Source organism: Salmo salar, unplaced genomic scaffold, assembly GCF_905237065.1.
Source record: "Salmo salar unplaced genomic scaffold, Ssal_v3.1, whole genome shotgun sequence".
NCBI lineage: Eukaryota > Metazoa > Chordata > Actinopteri > Salmoniformes > Salmonidae > Salmo > Salmo salar.
The window spans coordinates 31,851-52,204 of record NW_025549911.1 but is presented as its reverse complement, the minus strand read 5'-3'; the positions used below and the strand labels follow the sequence as shown (position 1 = coordinate 52,204).

Genomic DNA, 20,354 nt, shown 5'->3' with positions numbered 1-20,354 from the left:
TGATCTGGTTTTGACCCTTACCTGTTTTCTGGACTCCGTACCCGCCTGCCTAACCAGTCTCCTGCCCTCGACATCGAGCCTACCTGACCAGTCTGCCTGCCTCGGCCTCGAGCCTGCCTGACCAGTCTGTACCTCCTGGACTCTGATCTGGTTTTGACCTTTTGCTTGTCCACTACCATTCCTCTTGCCTGCTCCCTTTTTTTTTGGAACTAGATAAATATCAGACTCAAACCACCTTCCCCGTGTCTGCATCTGAGTCTGCCCTGAACCGTTATAGTCTATAGAGTCTAGTGGTAAGCAGATTGGCATTGTCATACGGAGGTGAGTGAGATGTGTCACGTAGTTGAACTTACGAACTCGTAGCGTCTCCAGCCTCCAGAGGGAGCGGGCGTGGATGGACACAGCTCCCCCCTCGTAGTGCACCGTCCTGGGGAAGAAAAGACAAGTGAGTGGAGGTTAGTGGTGGTGGTGGGTGAAAGTGGATATCAGTCATGCATCCACCAGACCATTACACTGGTCTGTATTCCTGAGAAATAAGAGCCCGATGCCGATGTCCTCATAAAGCACATATTCACAACGTAAACACTTCACCTTGGTACGGAGGAATATCAACAGGAACATCTATGGGGAACTTATTTCACATCCTTCCATGTTTTGATGCTGTGTTTCTCTGTGGATAGTGGATAGTGGGACAGTATCTAGGCCTGCAGCAGTGGATAGTGAGGACAGTATCTAGACCTGCAGCAGTGGATAGTGAGGGCAGTATCTAGACCTGCAGCAGTGGATTGTGAGGGCAGTATCTAGACCAGCATCAGTGGATAGTGAGGGCAGTATCTAGACCTGCACCAGTGGATAGTGAGGGCAGTATCTAGACCTGCAGCAGTGGATAGTGAGGCCAGTATCTAGACCTGCAGCAGTGGATAGTGAGGGCAGTATCTAGACCTGCAGCAGTGGATAGTGAGGGCAGTATCTAGACCAGTGGATAGTGAGGGCGTATCTAGACCAGTGGATGGTGAGGGCATTATCTAACCTGCGGCAGTGGATAGTGAGGGCAGTATCTAGACCTGCAACAGTGGATAGTGACAGCAGTATCTAGACCTGCAGCAGTAGATAGTGAGGGGCTGTATCTGGACCAGTGGATAGTGAGGGCAGAATCTGGACCTGCAGCAGTGGATAGTGAGGGGCAGTATCTAGGCCTGCAGCAGTGGATGGTGAGGGCAGTATCTAGACCTGCAGCAGTGGATAGTGAGGGCGGTATCTAGACAGTGGATAGTGAGGGCAGTATCTAGGGACCAGTGGATAGTGAGGGCAGTATCTGGACCTGCAGCGGTGGATAGTGAGGGGCGTATCTAGGCCTGCAGCAGTGGATAGTGAGGGCAGTATCTAGACCAGTGGATAGTGAGGCAGTATCTAGACCTGCAGCAGTGGATAGTGAGGATAGTGAGGCGGTATCTAGACCAGTGGATAGTGAGGGCAGTATCTAGACCTGCAGCAGTGGATAGTGAGGATAGTGAGGGCAGTATCTAGACCTGCAGCAGTGAATAGTGAGGCAGTATCTAGACCTGCAGCAGTGGATAGTGAGGATAGTGAGGGCAGTATCTAGACCTGCAGCAGTGAATAGTGAGGGCAGTATCTAGACCTGCAGCAGTGGATAGTGAGGATAGTGAGGGCAGTATCTAGACCTGCAGCGTGAATAGTGAGGGCAGTATCTAGACCTGCAGCCGTGGATAGTGAGGATAGTGAGGGCAGTATCTAGACCTGCAGCAGTGAATAGTGAGGGCAGTATCTAGACCTGCAGCAGTGGATAGTGAGGGCAGTATCTAGACCTGCAGCAGTGGATAGTGAGGGCAGTATCTGAACCAGTGGATAGTGAGGGCAGTATCTAGACCAGTGGATAGTGAGGGCAGTATCTAGACCTGCAGCATGGATAGTGAGGGCAGTATCTAGACCTGCAGCAGTGGATAGTGAGGGCAGTATCTAGACCAGTGGATAATGAGGGCAGTATCTAGACCTGCAGCAGTGGATAGTGAGGGCAGTATCTAGACCTGCAGCAGTGGATAGTGAGGGCGGTATCTAGGCCTGCAGCAGTGGATAGTGAGGGGCAGTATCTAGACCTGCAGCGGTGGATAGTGAGGGCAGTATCTAGACCTGCAGCAGTGGATAGTGAGGGGCAGTATCTGAGGCCTGCAAGCGGTGGATAGTGAGGGCAGTATCTGGACCGGTGGATAGTGAGGGCAGTATCTAGACCAGTGGATAGTGAGGGCAGTATCTCGGACCTGCAGCAGTGGATAGTGAGGGCAGTATCTAGACCTGCAGCAGTGGATAGTGAGGGCGGTATCTAGACCAGTGGATAGTGAGGGCGTATCCAGACCGTGGATGTGAGGGCAGTATCTAGGCCTGCAGCAGTGGATAGTGAGGGCAGTATCTAGACCTGCAGCAGTGGATAGTGAGGGCAGTATCTAGAGCCTGCAGCAGTGGATAGTGAGGGGCAGTATCTAGGCCTGCAGCAGTGGATAGAGAGGGTATGTTTAACGATGACGGAGGTCCAGGGAGGCCAGGTGAAACTGAGATGATCCTAATGTTCTCGGGGGAAATGTATGTTTCAGGCTGCTGAGAACTCATTCTGTCTCGGAGTGGGCGGTGTGCCTCCATCCATTCATACATCTCCTCCCTCCCTCCCTCCCTCCCTCCCTCCTCCCTCCCTCCCTCCCTCTCCCTACCTCCTCTCTCCCTCCCTCCCTACCTCTCTCTCCTCCCTACCTCTCTCTCTCCTCTCTCTCTCTCTCTCTCTCTCTCTCTCTCTCCCTCCCCTACCTCTCTCTCTCTCCCTCTCTCTCCCCCTACCTCTCTCTCTCTCCCTCCCTACCTCTCTCTCTCTCTCCCTCTCTCTTTCCCTCCCTACCTCTCTCTCTCTCCCCTCCCTCTCTCTCCCTCCTCCCTCTCTCATCTCTCTCTCTCTCTCCCTCCCACCTCTCCCTCCCTCCCTCCCTCCCTACCTCTCTCTAGTTCACTTCCAGTCATTGGCAGCAGAGAACTGGAAGGAAAGACGACCAAAGGAGGAGTTGGCTTTGGGGGTGACCAGTGAGATATCCTGCTGGCCGTCTACGAGTGGGTGCTGCTATGGTGACCAGTGAGCTGAGATAAGGCGGGGCTTTACCTAACAGAGACTTGTAGATAACCTGTAGCCAGTGGGTTTGGCGATGAATATGAACGAGCCAACCAACGAGAGCGTACAGGTCGCAATGGTGGGTAGTATATGGGGCTTTGGTGACAAAACGGATGGCACTGTGATAGACTGCATCCAGTTTGTTGAGTAGAGTGTTGGAGGCTATTTTATAGATGACATCACGAAGTCGAGGATCGGTAGGATGGTCAGTTTTACGAGGGTGGTGTTTGGCAGCATGAGTGAAGGATGCTTTGTTCTGCGATGTAGGAAGCCATTTCTAGATTTGATTTTGGATTGGAGATGCTTAATGTGAGTCTGGAAGGAGAGCTTACAGTCTAACCAGACACCCGGTATTTGTAGTTGTCCACATATTCTAAGTCAGAGCCGTCCATGGTGTCATCTGCGTAGAGGTGGATCAGAGAATCACCAGCAGCAAGAGCAACATCATTGATGTATACAGAGAAAAGAGTCGCCCGATATTGAACCCTGTGGCACCCCCATAGAGACTGCCAGGGGTCGGACAACAGGCCCTCCGATTTGACACATTGAACTCTATCAGAGAAGTAGTTGGTAAACCAGGCGAGGCAATCATTTGAGAAACCAAGGCTGTCGAGTCTGCCAATAAATGTGGTGATTGACAGAGTCGAAAGCCTTGGCCAGGTCGATGAATACGGCTGCACAGTAATGTCTCTTATCGATGGTGGTTATGATGTCATTTAGGACCTTGAGGCGTGGCTGAGGTGCACCCATGACCAGCTCTGAAACCAGATTGCATAGAGGAGAAGGTGGTGGGATTGAAATGGTCGGTAATCTGTTTGTTAACTTGGCTTTCGAAGACCTTAGAAAGACAGGGTAGGATAGATATAGGTCTGTAGCAGTTTGGGTCTAGAGTGTGACCGCGGCAGCTTTCCAATCTTTGGGAATCTCAGACGATACGAAAGAGAGGTTGAACAGGCTAGTAACAGGGGTTGCAACAATTTCGGCTGATAATTTTAGAAAGAGAGGGTCCAGATTGTCTAGCCCGCTGATTTGTAGGGGTCCAGATTTTGCAGCTCTTTCAGAACATCAGCTATTTGGATTTGGGTGAAGGAGAAATGGTGGGGGCTTTGGCGGGTTGCTGTGGAGGGTGCCGGGCAGTTGACTGGGGTTGGGGTAGCCAGGTGGAAAGCATGGCCAACCGTGAGAAATGCTTATTGAAATTCTCAATTATAGTGGATTTATCGGTGGTGACAGTGTTACCTAGCCTCAGAGCAGTGGGCAGCTGGGAGGAGGTGCTCTTATTCTCCATGGACTTTACAGTGTCCCAGAACTTTTTGTGTTGGTACTACAGGATGCAAATTTCTGTTTGAAAAAGCTAGCCTTAGCTTTTCTAACTGCCTGTGTATATTTGTTCCTAACTTCCCTGAAAAGTTGCATACTCCGCGGGGGCCATTCGATGCTATTTCAGAACGCCACAGGATGTTTTTGTGCTGGTCAAGGGCAGACAGGTCTGGAGTGAACCAAGGACTATATCTATTCCTAGTTCTACATTTTTTGAGTGGGGCTTGCTTGTTTAATATGGTGAGGAAGGCACTTTTAAAGAATAGCCAGGCATCTCTCTCTCCCTCCCTCCCTCCCTCCATCCCACTTCTTCTCAATCCCTCGTTCCATCTCTCCCTCCCTACCTGCCCCTCCCTCCATCCATCCATCCATCCATCCCTCCCTCTTTACATCCCCTCCCTCCCTCTTTCCATCTCCCTCTCTCTCCCTTTCTCCCTCCCTCCATCCCACTTCTTCTCAATCCCTCCCATCTCCCTCTCTCTTCCTCCCTCCAGCCATCCCTCTTTCCATCTCTCCCTCCCTGACCTACCTCTCCCTCCCTCCCTACCTCTCCCTCCCTCCATCCATCCCTCTTTCCATCTCTCTCCCTCCCTACCTACCTCTCCCTTTCTCCCTCCCTTTCTCCCTCCCTTCCATCCCACTTCTTCTCAATCCCTCCCTGCCTCCCATCTTCCTCTCTCTCTTCCTCCCTCCATCCATCCCTCTTTCCATCTCCCTCCCTCTCTCTCTCCCTCCATCCATCCCTCTTTCCATCTCTCTCTCTCCCTCCCTCCCTACAGAGTGGAGCTCGTACTCTCTTCTCTTCTTTGAAGCAGAACAGTGGATGCCCTACTCTGAAGGTAAGCCCACACACTGTTACATCCAAGGAGAACGCACACGCTTTCACACACACACACACACACACACACACACACACACACCCCACCACCACACACACACACACACACACACACACACACACAGCACACACACACAAGCACACACCACTGCGTACAAAAATCGCATTTTGGGTAAAAGCCGACTTTTACTTCTCTGTGTGAAGCAGCTCTCCTAGAGCCCTTCATCCCAGCATGCTCTGCTGCATTGACGTCCTATCAAACACCAGAGGATCGAGGATGTTTACCCTGCTGCTTTACTGACAGTCCTGACCACACTGACAGCCCTGATCACACTGACAGTCCTGACCACACTGACAACCTTGACCACACTGACAGTCCTGACCACACTGAGAGTCCTGACCACACTGAGAGTCCTGACCACACTGACAGTCCTGACCACACTGACCACACTGACAGTCCTGACCACACTGACTGTCCTGAGCCACACTGACAGTCCTCAGCCACACTGAGAGCCTTGACCACACTGAGAGCCTTGAGCCACACTGACAGTCCTGACCACACTGACAGTCCTGAGCCACACTGACCACACTGACGGTCCTGACCACACTGACCACACTGACAGTCCTGACCACACTGACTGTCCTGACCACCTGACAGTCCTGACCACACTGACAGCCTTGACCACACTGACAGTCCTGACCACACTGAGCCACACTGACAGTCCTGACCACACTGACCACACTGACAGTCCTGACCACACTGACCACACTGACAGTCCTGACCACACTGACTGTCCTGACCACACTGACAGTCCTGACCACACTGACAGCCTTGAGCCACACTGACAGCCTTGACCACACTGACAGCCTTGACCACACTGACTGTCCTGACCACACTGACTGTCCTGACCACACTGACAGTCCTGACCACACTGACTGTCCTGACCACACTGACAGTCCTGACCACACTGACCACACTGACTGTCCTGACCACACTGACAGTCCTGACCACACTGACAGCCTTGACCACACTGACAGTCCTGACCACACTGACTGTCCTGACCACCTGACAGTCCTGACCACACTGACCACACTGACAGTCCTGACTACACTGACTGTCCTGACCACACTGACAGTCCTGACCACACTGACAGTCCTGACCACACTGACCACACTGACAGTCCTGACCACACTGACAGCCTTGACCACACTGACCACACTGACATTCCTGACCACACCGACAGTACTGACAGCAGGTAACAGTCTATAGATACACAGAGGATTATAAATGGTATGGTAAAGGATAATTCCATGACTAGCGTCTGTCATCATGGATGACGGAAATCCCCAGTCTGCCCCTCCCCCTAGCGTCTGTCATCGTAGATGACGGAAATCCCCCAGTCAGACACGTACCTGCGCTGCTCCTCCCCATGTTCTCCCGACGGCACCGTCAGACATTCATCCATGTGACCATGGAGCAGCCTCAGCACGTCCCCGCCGATCATGAACCCTGCAGGGGAGAGAGGAGAGGAATTAGAGAGGAACCCTGCAGGGGGAGAGGAACCCTGCAGGGGGAGAGAGGAGAAGCATTAGAGAGGAACCCTGCAGGGGGAAAGAGGAGAGGCATTAGAGAGGAACCCTGCAGGGGAGAGAGGAGAGGCATTAGAGAGGAACCCTGCAGGGGAGAGAGGAGAGGCATTAGAGAGGAACCCTGCGGGGGAGAGAGGAACCCTGCAGGGGGAGAGAGGAGAGGCATTAGAGAGGAACCCTGCAGGGGAGAGAGGAGAGGAATTAGAGAGGAACCCTGCAGGGTGAGAGAGGAAGCCTGCAGGGGAGAGAGGAGAAGCATTGAGAGGAACCCTGCGGGGGGGAGAGGAGAGGCATTAGAGAGGAACCCTGCAGGGGGAGAGGATCCCTGCAGGGGAGAGAGGAGAGGCATAAGAGGAACCCTGCAGGGGGAAAGAGGAGAGGCATTGAGAGGAACCCTGCAGGGGAGAGAGGAGAGGCATTAGAGAGGAACCCTGCAGGGGAGAGAGGAGAGGCATTAGAGAGGAACCCTGCAGGGGAGAGAGGAACCCTGCGGGGGAGAGAGGAGAGGGCATTAGAGAGGAACCCTGCGGGGGGAGAGAGGAGAGGAGTTGGAGAGGAACCCTGCAGGGTGAGAGAGGAAGCCTGCAGGGGGGAGAGGAGAAGCATTAGAGAGGAACCCTGCAGGGGAAAGAGGAGAGGCATTAGAGAGGAACCCTGCAGGGGAGAGAGGAGAGGCATTGAGAGGAACCCTGCAGGGGGAAAGAGAGAGGCATTAGAGAGGAACCCTGCAGGGGGAAAGAGGAGAGGCATTAGGGAGAACCCTGCAGGGGAGAGGGGAGAGGCATTAGAGAGGAACCCTGCAGGGGGAAAGAGGAGAGGCTTAGAGAGGAACCCTGCAGGGGAGAGAGGAGAGGCATTAGAGAGGAACCCTGCAGGGGAGAGAGGAACCCTGCAGGGGAGAGAGGAGAGGCGATTAGAGAGGAACCCTGCAGGGGGAGAGGAGAGGAATTAGAGAGGAACCCTGCAGGGTGAGAGAGGAAGCCTGCAGGGGAGAGAGAGAAGCTTAGAGAGGAACCCTGCAGGGGGAGAGAGGAGAGGCTTAGAGAGGAACCCTGCAGGGGAAGAGGAGAGGCATTAGAGAGGAACCCTGCAGGGGGAGAGAGGAGGGGCATTAGAGAGGAACCCTGCAGGGGAGAGAGGAACCCTGCAGGGGAGAGAGGAGAGGCATAAGAGAGGAACCCTGCAGGGGGAAAGAGGAGAGGCATTAGAGAGGAACCCTGCAGGGGAGAGAGGAGAGGCATTAGAGAGGAACCCTGCAGGGGAAAGAGGAGAGGCATTAGAGAGGAACCCTGCAGGGGGAAAGAGGAGAGGCATTAGAGAGGAACCCTGCAGGGGAGAGGGGAGAGGCATTAGAGAGGAACCCTGCAGGGAAAGAGGAGAGGCATTAGGAGGAACCCTGCAGGGGGGAGAGGAGAGGCATTAGAGAGGAACCCTGCAGGGGGGAAAGAGGAGAGGGCATTAGAGAGGAACCCTGCAGGGGAGAGAGGAGAGGGCATTAGAGAGGAACCCTGCAGGGGGAAAGAGGAGAGGCATTAGAGAGAAACCCTGCAGGGGGAGAGAGAGAGGCATTAGAGAGGAACCCTGCAGGGGAGAGAGGAGAGGCATTAGAGAGGAACCCTGCAGGGGAGAGAGGAGGGCATTAGAGAGTAACCCTGCAGGGGAGAGAGGAGAGGCATTAGAGAGGAACCCTGCAGGGGAAAGAGGAGAGGCATTAGAGGGAACCCTGCAGGGGAGAGAGGAACCCTGCAGGGGAGAGAGGAGAGGTTAGCCTGTCTCTGGACCAGACAAGACATTAGATAAGACCAATGAGCAGGGACATCAGCGATCAGTGATGCATTTTTTGGGTTTCTATAATTGTGTTTTTATTCCTGTTTTGCATTTTATTTAATGTGTTTATCTTTCATTTGTAGAAGAGACCTTGGTCTCAACACGACACCCTGTCAAAATAAAGGTTCAGTCAAGTAAAACACATTTCAGGGAGTTTTCCTAGGTTTCTGCCTTTCTATGGAGGTTTTCCTAGGTTCCTGCCTTTCTGGGGAGGTTTTCCTAGGTTCCTGCCTTTCTAGGGAGGTTTTCTTAGGTTCCTGCCTTTCTAGGGGATATTGTTCCTGGGTTCCAGCCTTTCTAGGGAGGTTTTTCCTAGGTTCCTGCCTTTCTAGGGAGGTTTTCCTAGCCACCGTGCTTCTACACCTGCATTGATTGCTGTTTGGGGTTTTAGGCTGGGTTTCTGTACAGCACTTCGTGACATCAGCTGATGTAAGAAGAAGGGCTTTATAAATAAATCAAATTTGATTTGATGACATTGTATTTCACTACTAAAGCCATTGTATGAATCATCAGTTAGAGGGAGGATGTCAATCCTCTTGTCAGTTCATTTTTATACGACCCCATTAGCTTTTACAGTAGCATCATGTTTGTATATATGACCCCCCATTAGCTTTGACAATAGCATCATGTTTGTTTATATGACCCCATTAGCTTTTACAGTAGCATCATGTTTGTTTATATGACCCCATTAAGCTTTTACAGTAGCATCATGTTTGTTTATATGACCCCCATTAGCTTTTACAGTAGGATCATGTTTGTTTATATGACCCCCATTAGCTTTTACAGTAGAATCATGTTTGTTTATATGACCCCCATTAAGCTTTACAGTAGCATCATGTTTGTTTATATGACCCCCATTAAGCTTTTACAGTAGCATCACGTTTGTTTATATGATCCCCATTAGCTTTTACAGCAGCATCATGTCTGTTTAGGCTCTTTATGGGTGTCAGTCCAGGGGCATCCCTCCGTTAATCCTGGAGGAGTCTGAATCTGGGGCAGAGACATACACCTACCTTGGAACAGTGTGTGTGTGTGTGTGTGTTGTGTGTGTGTGTGTGTGTGTGTGTGTGTGTTGTGTGTGTGTGTCTGTGACCCACCTTGGGCCACCTCGCTGCCAGAGCAGACAGTGGCCACGCTCCAGAGGGTCTGCTGGAATGCGTCCACATGCAGGCTGTCGTTACCCGTACGATAGGTGCTGCAAAGAGAAGGAGGAAATAAAACACCACTTAGTGGTATGACAGGAGGGTTAAGGTGGAGTGGTATGACAGGAGGGTTAGGGTGGAGTGGTATGACAGGAGGTTTGGGTGGAGTGGTATGACAGGAGGGTTACGGTGGAGTAGGTATGACAGGAGGGTTAAGGTTAAGGTGGAGTGAATATAACAGAAGGATAAGGTGGAATAGAATAACATGAAGGTTAAGGTGAAGTGGTATAACAGGAAGTTAAAGTACAGTAATATAACAAGTAATTAAATTAATAATATAACAAGAAAATTAAAATGAAGTAATATAACAAAAAATTAAAGTGTAAATATAACAGAAATTAAAGTAAAGTAATATACAAGAAGAATTAAAGTAGTAATATAACAAGAGAGTTAAAGTACAATAATATAACAGAAAATTAAAGTAAAGTAATATAACAAGAAGAATTAAAAGTAAAAGTATATAACAAGAAAATTAAATTGAAATAATATACAAGAAAATTAATGAAGTAAATATAACAAAAAATTAAAGTGTAAACTAACAAAATATTAAGTAGTAATATAACAAGAAAATTAAAGTAGAAGTAATATAACCAGAAAATTAAAGTAGAATAATATAACAAGAAAAATTAAAGTAAAGTAATATAACAAGAAAGAATAAATTAAAGTAAATAATAATATAACAAGAAATTAAAGTAAGTAAATGAAACAACAAGAAAATTAAATAATAAATATAACAAGAAAATTAAAATTAAAGTAAATATAATATAACAGAAAATTAAAGTGAGTAAATATAACAAGAAGGATTAAAGTAAGTAAATATAACAAGAAAATTAAAGTAAATGAAATAACAAAGAAGTATTAAAGTAAATAAATATAACAAGAAAATTAAAATTAAGTAATATAACAAAAAATTAAGTGATAAATATAACAAGAAAATTAAAGTAAAGTATATAACAAGAAAATTAAATGTAAGTAAATATAACAAAAATTAAAATAAGTATATAACAAAAAACTTAAAATTAAAGTAAGTAAGTAAATATAACAAAAGAATTAAAGTAAATGAAATAACAAGAAAATTAAAATAAATAAATTAACAAGAATTAAAATTAAAATAAAGTAAGTAATATAACAAGAAATTAAAGTAGTAAATATAACAAGAAAATTAAAATGAAGTAATATAACAAGAAAGATTAAAGTGAAGTAAATAAATAACAAGAAAATTAAAGTAAAGTAAATATAACAAAATTAAATTAATAAAGTAAATATAACAAGAATTAAAGTGAAATAATATAACAAGAAAATTAAGTAAATGAAGAAACAACAAGAAAATTAAAGTGAAATATGAATAACAAGAAAATTAAAGGGAAAAAATATAACAAGATTAAAATTAAAGTAAGTAATATAACAAGAAAATTAAAGTAGTAATATAACAAGAAAATTAAATTAAAGTAAGTATAAATATAACAAAAAATTAAAGTAAAGTAAATATAACAAGAATTAAAATTAAAGTAAGTAAATATAACAAAATTAGTAAGTATATAACAAAAAATTAAATTTAAAGTAATATATAACAAAAAATTAAATTAAAGTAAATGTAAATATAACAAGAAAATTAAAAGTAAATAAATATAACAAGAAAAATTAAAATTAAAGTAAATGAAATAACAAGAAAATTAAAGTAAGTAATATAACATGAAAGTTAAATAAGTAATATAACAAGTAAATTAAAGTAATGAAATAACAAGAAAATTAAAATGAAGTAATTAACAAAATTAAAGTAAGTAAATGAAAAAAATAACAAGAAAATTAAAATGAAATAATGAAATAACAAGAAAATTAAATTAAAAATATAACAAGAAAATTAAATAGAAATAAATATAACAGAAGAATTAAAGTAGTAATATAACAAGAAAATTAAAATTAAAAGAAGTAAGTAAATATAACAAAAAATTAAAGTAAAGTATATAACAAGAAAAATTAAAATTAAAGTAAATAAATATAACAAGAAAATTAAAGTGATAAATATAACAAGAAAAATTAAATTTAAAGTAAATAATATAACAAGAAAAATTAAAGTAAGTAATATAACAAAAAATTAAAATATTAATATAACAAGAAAATTAAAATTAAAAAGTATATAACAAGAAAAATTAAAGTGAAGTAAATGAAATAACAGAAAATTAAAGTAAATAAATATAACAAAAATTAAAATTAAAGTAATAATATAACAAGAAAATTAAAAGTGTATATAACAAGAAAATTAAAGTGAAGTAAATATAACAAGAAAATTAAAGTAAGTAATATAACAAGAAAATTAAAGTAAATAAATATAACAAAAATTAAAGTAAATAGAAATAACAAGAAAATTAAAGTAAATATATAACAAGAAAATTAAAGTGAAGTAAATATAACAAGAAAATTAAAGTGAATATATAACAAGAAAATTAAAATTAAAGTAAGTAAATATAACAAGAAAATTAAAGTGTAAATATAACAAGAAAATTAAAATTAAAGTAAATAATATAACAAGAAAATTAAAGTGAGTAAATGAAACAACAAGAAAATTAAAATAAAGTAAATATAACAAGAAAATTAAAATTAAAGTAGTAAATATAACAAGAAAATTAAAATAAGTAAATATAACAAAGAAAATTAAAGTAAATGAAATAACAAGAAAATTAAAGTAATTATAACAAGAAAATTTAAAGGGAAATAAATATAACAAAAGGTTAAAGTAAGTAATATAACAAAAAATTAAAGATAAATTATATAACAAAAATTAAAGTAGAAGTAAATATAACAAGAAAATTAAAGTAATAAATATAACAAGAAAATTAAAATGAAATAAATATAAAGAAGAAATTAAAGTAAAGTAAATGAAGAAAAATAACAAGAAAATTAAAATGAAATAAATGAAACAACAAGAAAATTAAATGTAGAAAATATAACAAGAAAATTAAAATAAGTAAATATAACAAGAAAATTAAAGTAGTAAATATAACAAGAAAATTAAAATTAAAGTGATAAGTAAATATAACAAGAAAATTAAAGTGAGTAAATATAACAAGATAATTAAAATTAAAGTAAGTAAATATAACAAGAAAATTAAAGTAAGTAAATATAACAAGAAAATTAAATTTAAAGTAAGTAAATATAAGAAAAATTAAATTAAAGTGAAGTAAGTAAATATAACAAGAAAATTAAAGTAAATAAATATAACAAGAAAATTAAAATTAAAGTAAATCATATAACAAGAAAATTAAAAGTAAATGAAATAACAAGAAAATTAAAATAAGTAAATATAACATAAAAAATTAAAGTAAGTAATATAACAAGAAAATTATAGTAAATGAAACAACAAGAAAATTAAAATGAGTAATATAACAAGAAAATTAAAGTGAAGTAAATATAACAAGAAAATTAAAGGGAAAGTAATATAACAAGAAAATTAAAATTAAAGTAAAGTAAATATAACAAGAAAATTAAAATGGAAGTAATATAACAAAAAATTAAAGTAGTAATATAACAAGAAGATTAAAGTGAAGTAATATAACAAGAAAATTAAAGTAAGTAATATAACAAAAATTAAAGTAAGTAAATATAACAAGAAAATTAAAGTAAAGTAAATATAACAAGAAAATTAAAGTAAAGTAAATATAACAAGAAAATTAAAGTGTAATATAACAAGAAAATTAAGGTGAGTAAGTATAACAAGAAAAATTAAAGTAAGTAATATAACAAGAGAATTAAAGTAAGTAAATATAACAAAATTAAAATTAAAGTAAGTAAATATAACAAGAAAATTAAAGTAAATAAATGAATAACAAGAAAAATTAAAGTAAAGTAAATATAACAAGAAAATTAAAATGAAATAAATATAACAAAATTAAAGTAGTAATATAACAAAAAATTAAAGTAAATAGTATAACAAGAAAATTAAAGTAAAGTAATATAACAGAATTAAAATGAGTAAATATAACAAGAAAATTAAAGTAAAGTAAATATAACAAGAAAATTAAAATAAATAATATAACAAAAGAATTAAAGTAAAGTAAATATAACAAAAAATTAAAATTAAATAAAATAACAAGAAAATTAAAATAAAGTAAATATAACAAGAAAATTAAAGTAAATAAATATACAGAATAATTAAAATGAAGTAATATAACAAAGAAAAATTAAAATGAAGTAAATATAACAAGAAAATTAAATAGTAAATATAACAAAATTAAATTAAAGTAAGTATAATATAACAAGAAAATTAAAATAAGTAATATAACAAGAAAATTAAAATTAAAGTAAATCAATATAACAAGAAAAATTAAAGTAAATAAATAACAAGAGAATTAAAATAAATAATATAACAAGAAGAATTGTAAGTATATAACAAAAAATTAAAGTAAAGTAAATATAACAAGAAAATTAAAGTAAGTAAATATAACAAGAAAATTAAAGTAAGTAATATAACAAGAAAATTAAAGTAAAGTAATATAACAAGAAAATTAAAGTTAAAGTAAGTAAATATAACAAGAAAATTAAAGTAGTAATATAACAAGAAAATTAGTGAAGTAATATAACAAAAATTAAAGTAAATGATACAACAAGAAAATTAAAATAAGTAAATATAACAAAAAATTAAAGTAAAGTAAATATAACAAGTAAATTAAAGTAAGTAAATATAACAAGAAAATTAAAGTAAGTAATATAACAAGAGAATTAAAGTGAAGTAATATAACAAGAAAATTAAAGTAAATAATATAACAAAAAATTAAAGTGAAATAATATAAGAAGAAAATTAAAGTAAAGTAAATGAATAACAAAAATTAAAGTGAAATAAATAACAAGAAAATTAAATGTAAGTAAATATAACAAGAAAATTAAAGTGAGTAAATATAACAAAAAATTAAAGTGAATAAATATAACAAAATAAAATTAAAGTAAATAAGTAAATATAACAAAAAATTAAAGTGAATAATATAACAAAAAATTAAAATTAAAGTGTAATATAACAAGAAAATTAAAGAAAGTAATATAACAAGAAAATTAAATTTAAAGTAAGTAATATAACAAAAATTAAATTAAATAAGTAATAAATATAACAAGAAAATTAAAGTAAGTAAATATAACAAGAAAATTAAAATTAAAGTAAATATATAACAAAAAATTAAAGTAAATGAATAACAAGAAAATTAAAGTAAAGTAATATAACAAAAAATTAAAGTAAGTAATATAACAAGTAAATTAAAGTAAATGAAATAACAAGAAAATTAAAGTGATAAATATAACAAAAAATTAAAATTAAAGAGTAAATATAACAAGAAAATTAAAAGTAAATAAATATAACAAGAAAATTAAAATTAAGTAAATATAACAAGAAAATTAAAATTAAAGTAAATAAATATAACAAGAAGAATTAAAGTAAGTAAATATAACAAGAAAATTAAAGTAAGTAAATATAACAAGAAAGATTAAAGTAATAAATAACAAAAGAATTAAAGTAGTAAATATAACAAGAAAATTAAAGTAAATAAAATAACAAAAATTAAAGTAAATAAATATAACAAGAAAATTAAAATAAAGTAAATATAACAAGAAAATTAAAGTAAGTAAATATAACAAGAAAATTAAAGTGAAGTAAATATAACAAGAAAATTAAAATTAAAGTAAATAAATATAACAAGAAAATTAAAGTAAATAAATATAACAAAAAATTAAAATTAAAGAAGTAAATATAACAAGAAAATTAAAATGAGTAAATGGATAACAAGAAAAATTAAAATAGTAAATCTAACAAAAAATTAAAATTAAAGTAATAAATATAACAAGAAAATTAAAGTGGTAAATATAACAAGAAAATTAAAGTAAATGAAATAACAAGAAAATTAAAGTAAATAATATAACAAAAATTAAAATGAAATAATATAACAAAGCATTAAAGTAAGTAAATATAACAGGAAAATTAAGATAAATTATATAACAAGAAAATTAAAGTGATAATATAACAAGAAAATTAAAGTGAAGTAAATATAACAAGAAAATTAAAATGAAATAAATATAACAAGAAAATTAAAGTAAAGTAAATGAAAAATAACAAGAAAATTAAATGAAATAAATGAACAACAAAAAATTAAATGTAAAGAAAATATAACAAAAAATTAAAGTAAATTATAACAAGAAAATTAAAGTAAATAAATATAACAAGAAAATTAAATTAAAGTAAATAGTAATATAACAAGAAAATTAAAGTAAAGTAATATAACAAAAGTAAAATTAAAATAAATAAATATAACAAGAAAATTAAAGTAAAGTAAATATAACAAGAAATTAAATTAAAGTAAATAATATAACAAGAAAATTAAAATTAAGTAAATAAGTAAATATAACAAGAAAATTAAAGTAAATAAATATAACAAGAAAATTAAAATTAAAGTAATATAAACAAGAAAATTAAAGTAAATGAAATAACAAGAAAATTAAAGTAAGTAATATAACAAAAAATTAAAGTAAGTAATATAACAAGTAAATTATAAGTAAATGAATATAACAAAAAATTAAAATGAATAAATATAACAAGAAAATTAAAGTAAATAAATATAACAAAAAATTAAAATGAGTAAATATAACAAAAAATTAAAATAAAGTAAATATAACAAAATTAAAATTAAAGTAAATAATATAACAAAAAATTAAAATTAAAAAGTAAATATAACAAGAAAATTAAAATAAGTAAATATAACAAGAAAATTAAAATAAAGTAAATATAACAAGAAAATTAAAGTAAATGAATATAACAAGAAAATTAAAGTAAGTAATATAACAAAAAATTAAAGTAAGTAAATATAACAATAAATTAAAGTAAAGTAAATATAACAAGAAAATTAAAATGAAGTAAATATAACAAGAAAATTAAAGTAAGTAAATATAACAAGAAAATTAAAATAAATAAATATAACAAGAAAATTAAAGTGAAATAAATATAACAAGAAAATTAAAGTAAAGTAAATGAAAATAACAAGAAAATTAAAGTGAAGTAAATGAAATAACAAGAAAATTAAAGTAAAGAAAATATAACAAGAAAATTAAAGTAAGTAAATATAACAAGAAAATTAAAGTGAAGTAAATATAACAAGAAAATTAAATTAAAAGAAGTAAATATAACAAGAAAATTAAAGTAAAGTAATATAACAAGAAAATTAAAATTAAAGTAAATAAATATAACAAAAAATTAAAATGAAGTAATATAACAAAATTAAATTAAAGTAAATAAATATAACAAGAAAATTAAATTAAAGTAAGTAAATATAACAAGAAAATTAAAGTAAATAATATAACAAGAAATTAAAATTAAAGTAAATAATATAACAAGAAAATTAAAGTAAATAAAATAACAAGAAAATTAAAATAAGTAATATAACAAAAATTAAAGTAAGTAATATAACAAGAAAATTAAAGTAAAGTAAATATAACAAGAAAATTAAAGTAAATAAATATAACAAGAAAATTAAAGTAAAGTAAATATAACAAAAAATTAAAGTAAGTAAATATAACAAGAAAATTAAAGTAAAGTAAATATAACAAGAAAATTAAAATAAATAATATAACAAAATTAAAGTAAATAATATAACAAGAAAATTAAAGTAAATAATAACAAGAAAATTAAAGTAAGTAAATATAACAAGAAAATTAAAGTAAGTAAATATAACAAGAAAATTAAAGTAGTAAATATAACAAAAAATTAAAATAAAGTAAATATAACAAGAAAATTAAAGTAAGTAATATAACAAAAATTAAAGTAAGTAAATATAACAAAAAATTAAAGTAAAGTAAATATAACAAAAAATTAAAGTAAATAAATATAACAAAAATTAAAGTAAATAATATAACAAAAATTAAAGTAAAGTAATATAACAAGAAAAATTAAAGTAAGTAAATATAACAAGAAAATTAAAGTAAAGTAAATATAACAAGAAAATTAAAGTAAGTAAATATAACAAGAAAATTAAAGTAAATAATATAACAAGAAAATTAAAATAAATAAATATAACAAGAAATTAAAGTAAGTAAATATAACAAGAAAATTAAAAGGAAGTAATATAACAAGAAAATTAAAGTAAGTAAATATAACAAGAAAATTAAAGTAAAGTAAATATAACAAAAAATTAAAGTAAATAAATATAACAAGAAAATTAAAATGAAGTAAATATAACAAGAAAATTAAAATAAAGTAAATAAATAACAAGAAAAGTAAAAGTAAAGAAGTAAATATAACAAGAAAATTAAAATGAAGTAAATATAACAAGAAAATTAAAGTAAATAATATAACAAGAAAATTAAAGTTAAGTAAATATAACAAGAAAATTAAATTAAAGAATAAGTAATATAACAAGAAAATTAAAGTAAAGTAATATAACAAGAAAAATTAAAATTAAAGTAATATAACAAGAAAATTAAAGTAAAGTAAATATAACAAGAAAATTAAATTAAAGTAATAATATAACAAGAAAATTAAATTAAAAAATAAGTAAATATAACAAAAAATTAAAGTAAATAATATAACAAGAAAATTAAAGTAAATAAATAACAAGAAAATTAAAGTAAATAATATAACAAGAAAATTAAAATAAAGTAAATATAACAAGAAAATTAAAGTAAAGTAAATACAACAAGAAAATTAAAATAAGTAAATAACAAAAAATTAAAATGAAAGTAAATATAACAAGAAAATTAAAGTAAGTAAATATAACAAGAAAATTAAAGTAAATAATATAACAAGAAAATTAAAGTAAAGTAATATAACAAGAAAATTAAAGTAAATAAATAACAAAAAAATTAAAGTAAAGTAAATATAACAAGAAAATTAAAGTAAGTAAATATAACAAAAAATTAAAAGGAAGTAAATATAACAAGAAAATTAAAGTAAGTAAATAAAATAACAAGAAAATTAAAGTAAAGTAAATATAACAAGAAAATTAAAATAAATAAGTAATATAACAAGAAAATTAAAGTAAGTAAATATAACAAGAAAATTAAAGTAAATAATATAACAAAAAATTAAAGTAAATAATATAACAAGAAAATTAAAGTGAAATAAATATAACAAAAGAATTAAAGTGAGTAATATAACAAGAAAATTAAAGTAAAGTAATATAACAAGAAAATTAAAGTAAAGTAAATATAACAAGAAAATTAAAGTAAAGTAAATAACAAGAAAATTAAAGTGAAATAAATATAACAAGAAAATTAAAAGAAAGTGAAGTAAATATAACAAGAAAATTAAAGTGAAGTAAATATAACAAGAAAATTAAAGTAAAGTAAATATAACAAAAAATTAAAGTAAATAATATAACAAGAAAATTAAAGTAAGTAATATAACAAAAATTAAATTAAGTAAAGTAAATATAACAAGAAAATTAAAGTAAAGTAATATAACAAAGAAAATTAAAATGAAGTAAATATAACAAGAAAATTAAAGTAAGTAAATATAACAAGAAAATTAAATTAAAGTAATAATATAACAAAATTAAATAAAGAAGTAAATATAACAAGAAAATTAAAGTGAAGTAAATATAACAAAAAATTAAAATTAAAGTAAATAATATAACAAGAAAATTAAAGTAAATAAATATAACAAGAAAATTAAAATAAAGTAAATATAACAAGAAAATTAAAGTGAAGTAAATATAACAAGAAAATTAAAGTAAATAATATAACAAGAAAATTAAAGTAAAGTAAATATAACAAGAAAATTAAAGTAAGTAATATAACAAGAAAATTAAAGTAAGTAAATATAACAAGAAAATTAAAGTAAAGTAAATATAACAAAAAATTAAAATTAAAGTAAATAATATAACAAGAAAATTAAAGTAAGTAAATATAACAAGAAAATTAAAATGAAATAAATATAACAAGAAAATTAAAGTAAAGTAATATAACAAGAAAATTAAAGTAAAGTAAATATAACAAGAAAAATTAAAGTAAAGTAAATATAACAAGAAAATTAAAGTAAATAAATATAACAAGAAAATTAAAATTAAAGTAAATAAATATAACAAGAAAATTAAAGTAAAGTAAACATAACAAGAAAATTAAAGTAAAGTAATATAACAAGAAAATTAAAGTAAGTAAATATAACAAGAAAATTAAAGTAAATAAATATAACAAGAAAATTAAAGTAAATAAATATAACAAGAAAATTAAAATGAAGTAAATATAACAAAAAATTAAAGTAAATAAATATAACAAGAAAATTAAAGTAAAGTAAATATAACAAGAAGAATTAAAGTAAGTAAATAACAAGAAAATTAAAATGAAATAATATAACAAGAAAATTAAATAAAGTAAATATAACAAAAAATTAAAGTAAATAAATATAACAAGAAAATTAAAATGAAGTAAATATAACAAAGTTAAA

General features: G+C 32.7%; 1 long non-coding RNA gene across 1 annotated transcript; it reads right to left on the bottom strand.

Moving 5' to 3' along the window:
• Positions 1 to 354: 354 nt before the first annotated feature.
• On the bottom strand, positions 355 to 9,899 carry LOC123738998 (uncharacterized). The gene is made up of 3 exons (XR_006767588.1): positions 9,839 to 9,899; positions 6,738 to 6,834; positions 355 to 427 (listed from the first exon to the last, which is right to left on the bottom strand). It is a non-coding gene; the product is annotated as an uncharacterized lncRNA (long non-coding RNA).
• Between the last annotated feature and the right edge of the window lie 10,455 nt (positions 9,900 to 20,354).